Raw genomic sequence first — 7,537 nt, forward strand, 5'->3', positions numbered from 1 at the left:
GGAAACACTATAAAGGTGCCAATTAGTAAGTTAAGGTTCTTTTAAGATCCCTTTATGGTCAATAGCACTTACAGAACTTCCCATTAGTACATTTTGCAGAATGATTTTCCTTTGACAAATTTAAAGAGAATAATGCACGTGAGCCTTTACAGCATGAATAACTTCTGCTCAGCCCTTCTAGCACCATCTATGTTTGTGAGTTACTTGATTTTAGCTGAATGTGGGAATAATTCATTTGATTTCTGAGTACAATTCTATGTGTTAATGCAGAGCTGGTTTCTGAATTTCTTATCGAAACAATTACCTCCTGCTGCTCTTCATAGAAAAATATATGACTCATTCCTTGTGGTTTCGTCATCCATGTTTAATTTATGTAAATAACTTATGGTCTGATACCATCTAAGTATCACTGGTGTATGAATCCAAATAAATACATGAACTGCTTGGAATTTAAAGATGTCGCAGCACAATTTAAATGCTTTAAAATTATTAACAAATAAATTCTCAACCTTCTACTCAAATACAGATAAGTTCCTTATATTTCAAATGGACTGAGCCTGTAGGACTGTAACTGCTTCTAAGAAAATGTATACATAAGGGTCCCAATTCTTCATTAGAATGTAAAAGGGCAGAACCTTAGGTCCTGCTGATTCCTGAAGTGATTCACAGATAAACAAGGGTTTTTTTCATCCAAGATGAGGTCATAATCCAAAAATACTTGGTATGCCATTGGGGTAGGTGATTCCCCCTGAGTTCCCTTCCAACCTGAATTATGCTCCGATTCTACACTTTTATCACAAAGTAGTAAACTGTCTTTGACAGCCATTGCTCCTGGAGCCAAAAACTTGTTCCTATAAACCTATAGCATGTGGAGGGAGGGCAGAAGGGAAAGGGGAGGGAGACTACTGAAATTAAACATGAGATAGATAATGCACTGTGAGGTCTGGAAGTCACCAATGTACAAATCTGGGATCCGACAATTTACACGGGACACTGAAAGCTGGCCTAGCTGTGAGAGGTTTGTTGCAGCTGCTCTCTGAAAGAACATCTGATATAAGGACAAAAACCAAAGGATTGTAGGAAAGGGTGAAATGCAAAACTCTGGATAATGAGTTTTCCATATGTATCTCCTGGAAGAATCCAGTCCAAATTCTGGTTGGAACAGAAGGAGCTGCAAGGGCAGGTATGAATTGGTACAACTGCTTTGTTGCTGAAGAATGTAGATTTTTTTTCCCCAAGGGTATAGTAATTTTTTTTTTAGGAAGTTGACATCTTAGACCAGGTAGAGGAGCATCTACAGGGAAAGCTGATCTTAGAAAACATACCCAATTTTGCTGAGATCATATTGCAGAGTCAATAATCCTGACAGTGGTCTCCATCCTTATGGGGATAAAATAGAGTATATTTCAGAGGTGCTGCGTAATTAATTCTGGAGGAGGCTTTGTCCCTAGTCTCAGACACATGAACTGCACCTACACAAAACAGCAAAGTTAAGGAAAACCTATCAAAATGAGTAAGATCTATAGCAGCATATATATTGGTTTATAATTCAGTTTGACAAAAATTAGGCACAGTGAAGTACTGAAGCTACTGCTGAGATTTCAGGAAGAAAAAATATATTACCAATAATTCAGGAAGCATGAAATACTATAAATCATTATTTGCTGACAACCCAGGGTTCATAATTGATGTTTTTTCATGTTCAAGATGCTACACAAAAAGCAAGCAATTGGGCAGTAGGCAGGAACACTCAGTTTTTTGAAGGACTTTTTTTTTTATTAAGGTTATCAGTGAAGCCCTGAGATAGCCTAGTGAAGTACTCAGTGCAGTATTTCTTTATTGTTCATTCAGATCATAGCAGTGCCTAACCTGAGAGCACAGCTCCATTGTGTTAGGCGTGGTCCAGACGTATAATTAGGGAAAGACCCTGCAAGGAAAAAGGGAGGGAGATTCTGTCTAAGTGGGCGAACAGATGAGCGGAGAAGCACAAAGATGAAGTGGCTTATCCAAGGTCACAGGGCATGTCAGTGGCAGCACTGCAGTCAAAACTCGCATCTCCTGACTCCCAAGCCAAGAATCACCCAGCCAACACAAGCATGAGGCAGAAGATAGAGCAGCCCAAAATGATGGAGCAGCTACAACTCTTCTTCTATGCTGCTCCATCATTTAAAGCAAGCCATCATCACTGACTTGTAATGAACAAATAACCTTGCTTTGGTGTGTCTGCAGCCATTACCCACACAACTTGCTTTGCAATTCTACTCCCCAAGCTTCCACTCAGTCTGGACCATCTGATGCCTGCTGCCTTTGTGAAGCTTTTGAAATTAATGCTTTAAATCCTGTAAGAGCAGCTCAGAAGGGAAAAAAATGTTTCACATTTTAAAAAGATGCTCTTATTCTCCTCACAGCTGAGTTTTGGTGGCAGTTGTGAGCAGAATAGTAAGTGGGAGTTTTTGTTGTGTTTTTCCAGGCCAGTTTGTCTGGGCTGTGGAGAGCCATACATTTTCTCATTTGTTTTTTGCTGCAGTTAGGCCATAGGAAGTCACCTCCTCAGCAGAGGCTGCCCCTGTGCATGTGCGGACCAAAGAGAGAGGATACACAGCTCTCAGCTATTCAATCCGGATCGTGCCATTTTCCCCATCTTTGGGGACAGAGAAGACCCCATATTTCTCCAGCTCCCTACACCCCTTCTGTAGTTCTTTGTCAGGTAAGTGTCTATATGTATGTCTATACATGTTTATACACCATGCCAGTACAAACACTTCTATCTGTGAGCTGAACAGACTTTCTCTAGATCTGCTAGCTGCCCCTTAGGAAAGAATTTATTTTACACTGACAAAGTTCATACTAACTGATTTCAAACAGAACCCTCCCAGAAATGTCAGAGTGATGACGTGCATCTCAAAGGACTAATCCATCCCTCTGGAGAGCAAAATCAGCTTCTCAGTCATACAGGCAGGAACCCAGCGCTAGTCTGAGTTAACACAACAGTGAGTGAATTCCAAGTTTCAAGCCTTGGTCACACAGACTGCAATGACACCACAAATGAGATGAAATTTCTCCTGTAGGCAAACAAAAGGTTGTCCCACGAGCACTGAAATAACTGATACTTGAATTGTTGAGGTTTCTGTTGTCTTTCAGTTCCCACTGTAATCATTCCCACTGTTCTTCCTATCCCCTACCACAGATCTACAATATCAAATACCAAAATTAAAGATATCAATATCTCCCACAGCATGGCCCCTACGCCTCTCCTTTTCCCTCGAAATGTCCTAGCTCCTTCTCCCATCTCTAAATCCCCCGCTGCAGCACTCTCCCTCAGCCTTCCACATCACCTTTGCAGACCCCTGGGCAGCTGGCGATGCAAAAGACACCATGGGCTGTAGTTGATCTGATAGTACCTGTGTGTTAACTGGGCAGCCCACACACATACGCTGTCTGGTCAACTGGACGAACCTTTTGCCAGAACAAGACATTAATTTGAGGGTCTCTCCACTGTTTAAGCACTGATTTTCACAAAACCTGTTAGAAATATAAGAATATTTATAGTTATTATAAATATACAGTATCTTTGAGGCCCCTATCTCTTTGCCAAACTAGGCTGAAGTATCCGAAAATAAAACTGTGCTGAGAGAACTTGCAGAAAGACAGATGGATAGGAAGACAGGATGATCATATTAGCTTTTTTTTTCTTTAGGAAAGCATGTTAAAAGAAAAAAACCCAAACTATGAAAACATATAGCTTGTACTTATGAATTCTTATCAGAGTTAATTAAATTTTGATTTCAGTTCTTTACTTTGTACCAGGATAAAACAACAAAAAAAGTAGTAATTTTATGAATTAATTTTGAAGAAAAGATTGGCAGGAGATGAGATGTTTTGTATAAACATGTGAAAAATCCTACTGAACTTTTTTTAAAAAACATTTTTCTTCAATGTTTTTCAGAAAGATTTAAACTTTCCTCATCTTTGCATTCCAAGAGGCTGAATGAGAAATCCACAGTGGACCTACCCACCAAGTGTGTTTTGTAGTTTTTGCTTCTTCACTAAATTAGGAGAAAAAAAACTCAAAAAAATGGCATCATGTGTAACACACTAAAAAATCTTGAAGGGACATGATGAAGACTGTTGTTAAGGGCATTTGACTTTGATCATCTTTAGAGGGAGATAAAAAAGAAAATAAGATTACCTTGGGAAAAAATACATACAAAACCACTCAGATTGTAAAGCCTGTGATAAAACACTACTCTTGGCAAGTTACATTGGGGGGAAGGAAAAAAAAGCAGCTCCTCTGTCCATAATGTGTATTTTTTTTAACATTTACAAATTATTTTTGACTTAGCCACGCAGGGAGCCTACTTTCAACCCTCAATTTGAAAATCATGGAGGCTTTATAAAGTCTTCCACCTGCATCTCTTTTTTGCATCGCAGTTCTTTATCCTCTAAAGGATGAAAACCCTGGCATATAAAAACTTTGTTAAGCTGTCACTATCAATAGGGTAAAAAAAATAATGGTTGACAAAGAAGAAACAAATTGCATCTTCGAATAAGTTTCCTTCATGCTCTTGTTAAAAGCTATAACCTCTGATGTTAACTAAATTTAACCCATTCTGACCCTTGCGGTGGCCCTTAACCTTTTCTTTATTCCGCTTCCTGTGGTTGCTGAAGAAAACTGGCCCAGTCATTGGAAAAGCGCTCTCTGTTGCACACAAAGCCCCAGCCTTGCTGCTAGTCTGTCAGGAGGGATAGAATAGACGGGGAGGTCAGCACCTGTGCTGAGAAGCAGGTGACAGGGAACTGCTTGGACCATTCTAGGGCAAGTTGTAATAGTTTCTACCCTTTAAATATCGCACTGTAGTTTAGGGTATTCAAGGCAGCGAAGTTCACGTTTTCTTTGTGAATGCAGACTTTAAACAAATTAATCTATTGCTGTTCAACTGACTGTAAAATTAGTAGATTTACTGTTGCAAAAAAAAAAAAAAAAAAAAAAGGAGAGCTTTCACTTCCACTTTAATAAGGTCACGGATGTGTCCTAGGCTGCCAACAAAAGCAGCTTTTAAAATCTTCGCAGCTGAACCCAGCAACTTGCAAAGGCTGCAGAACAATGCCTTAGATGTACAGTGGAAACTCCTCTCCCTACAGTCAAGATGTAAAACTAGACAGTTAAAAAACTTTCTACATTGGGAAGTTTTAACTTTGTGTGTCTCCCCAGGGACCCATGGGCTTGCTTTATGATTATATCTGATTATGTATGATGATATATAAATTCAGCCAGCCTTGCTTTTCAGCGAGCAAAATCAGTTCTTTGCCTGGATTCGGTAAATCAGCCCAAGCAATTTAATAGCAGAGCATGCATCTTCAAAAGATTTATTTTAATTCCTATAACAGGAGCAGATCTCAGAAACCAAACAAAACTTTAGCTGTTTCAACTGTATTTGTATATTCTGTGCAGGGCATCAGTTAGCAGTGACTGTTTACCACTCAACAGAATTTTGGGGTTTACTTTAATTTTTGCTGTCTCTTGCTAGAATAAAAACAGAGAAGAATATGTAGGAGGCAACTTTCAAAAGCTGGGGGTGGAAAAGGAGTAAATGAGCTACTGCAGAATCCAGGAATCTGGACCTACTACATACCCAGAATTTCTGTGTCCTTTAAATACATGTTTACTCTGACGTGTTCGCTGCCATATGGCAATGCTCAGCTCAGCACAAGGGAGTTTGTCATCTGAATTATGTGCAAAAGTCTTTTGTAAACACTAACAGGAAAAGGACTACTAAGGACTGCATAAGGGAGGCTATGGCCCCTCTCTGAACCAGGGGGCTGCAGAACCACACAGCCGTGGTTATAACTAGCACGAAGGTGGAGGCGAGCGATGCCAGCTGCTGCTAAAGAGCAGGGGTAGGGAGGAGAAAGAGGCACTCTCCAAGTCTTCCCCAAAGCTTCCCCACTGAAGCACCCTGTGCATGGGGTAAGTGGCCCTCCATCTGCTCAGTATTTTTGCAAGCACAAGTGTGCAGGAGACTAACCCCAGATTTAGTAATAAGGCTGAAAAAAATCTGCTGTCCCACCCACTGCTACTGGTCCATGACCAAGAGCCCCAGGCACTGCATAAACCCAACAATATCAGTAATAAATTCCTGATGATCTTGTTTGGTACTTGAAATATTTCATACCAGATATTGAGAACTACAGGTCTAAAACTACAGTTTAGAAAGTAGAAAGATGTTCACTGCAGACCAAAGTAAGACCTGTCCTCCACCCAGAGCCAGAAGGTATGAGCTCCTTGCAGGTGTAAGGCACTTGAGCAGCTTGCTTCCTCCTTCCACGAATGACGGCGTTTGAATGAAAGTAAACTAGAGCCTTGGGTGTCCAGGTGAGCACTCTGTCATCCAGTTAAGGGCATTCTCCCTATCTGTTGGGCATTACAAGCAGCTCTCTGTATCCAGAACAAATAGCTTCAGGGGCAGATCGACCCTGAAACACAGAAGGACTGGAACCAGTTTCCAATATCCTCAGGGGAACAATCAAACCGTTCCCCACAGACTGGTTGTGAATGTGGAGGAAGCTTCCCAGTAGCATCTCGAGTCTGACATTAATTAATAACATTAGTAATATCCACACTGGCAGATCACTACGCTGTTCATGTATGAGACAAGAAATCTCTCCATCCACCATCCCTTCTCCTTCTCATATATTTGCATTTTAAATTCTCTGGGGCATGAATTATCTATGGTTTGGCACCAGGTCTGGCAGAACAGGCCTTGATTTGGCACAAAAAATAATAAAGTGAAAACAACAACTTTGCTAACCTGCTTGGGAAACTAAATGTCAAATGGAGAAAAAGATGCAGATTTAGGAATTAAAAAACAAATAAACGACTGAGAATATTGTCAGGGGTAGGCAGAGGGTGATTTGCATCAGGCAAAATAGAAGCGAGAGTTATTATTAACGGCATTTATTATGATAGTGTCTTTCAAATAACTAAGACTGCAGTCCCACTGTGACAGGTACATATGAAAACACGGCCCCTGGACAATTAAAGTGTAAACAGACATGAGACAAAGGACAAGGAGAAAGAGTACAATGAACCCCCAGAAAGATCAAGTTAATTGAGGACAAACAGCATGAGAAGGCTGCCCTATTTCTTGGCACACTAAATTTAATTAGAAAGGCATGAAGGAAAACAAACATCAGGTTTAAACTTAACAGAATTAAATAAAGGGAAGAGAGAAGGAATGCAAGTTGTATGCTTCAGAGTACCTTGATTTCATGCAGGTAGTTTTTATCACAGGGAAGAGGATTATTAGCTTTATTGCTCCTACTAACATTCCTGAAAATTATCTGTCTTATGGGGATGGTTCTCAGAGAGGCAATAGTAGCTAACTGCAAGCTGGGCTGTTGACAAGCTCTCCTCTAATGCATATTGCAGAGCTGAAGATGAAAAAAACCCCACCTCTCTCCAGGCTTCAGCTCTGCCAAAACTTCCCTTCACGGTTATTCCAATTCCACACTTGGTTTCCAGACCATGAAAAGAGCA

This window comes from Strix aluco, chromosome 2 (genome assembly GCF_031877795.1).
Source record: "Strix aluco isolate bStrAlu1 chromosome 2, bStrAlu1.hap1, whole genome shotgun sequence".
In the NCBI taxonomy this organism is placed as follows: Eukaryota; Metazoa; Chordata; class Aves; order Strigiformes; family Strigidae; genus Strix; species Strix aluco.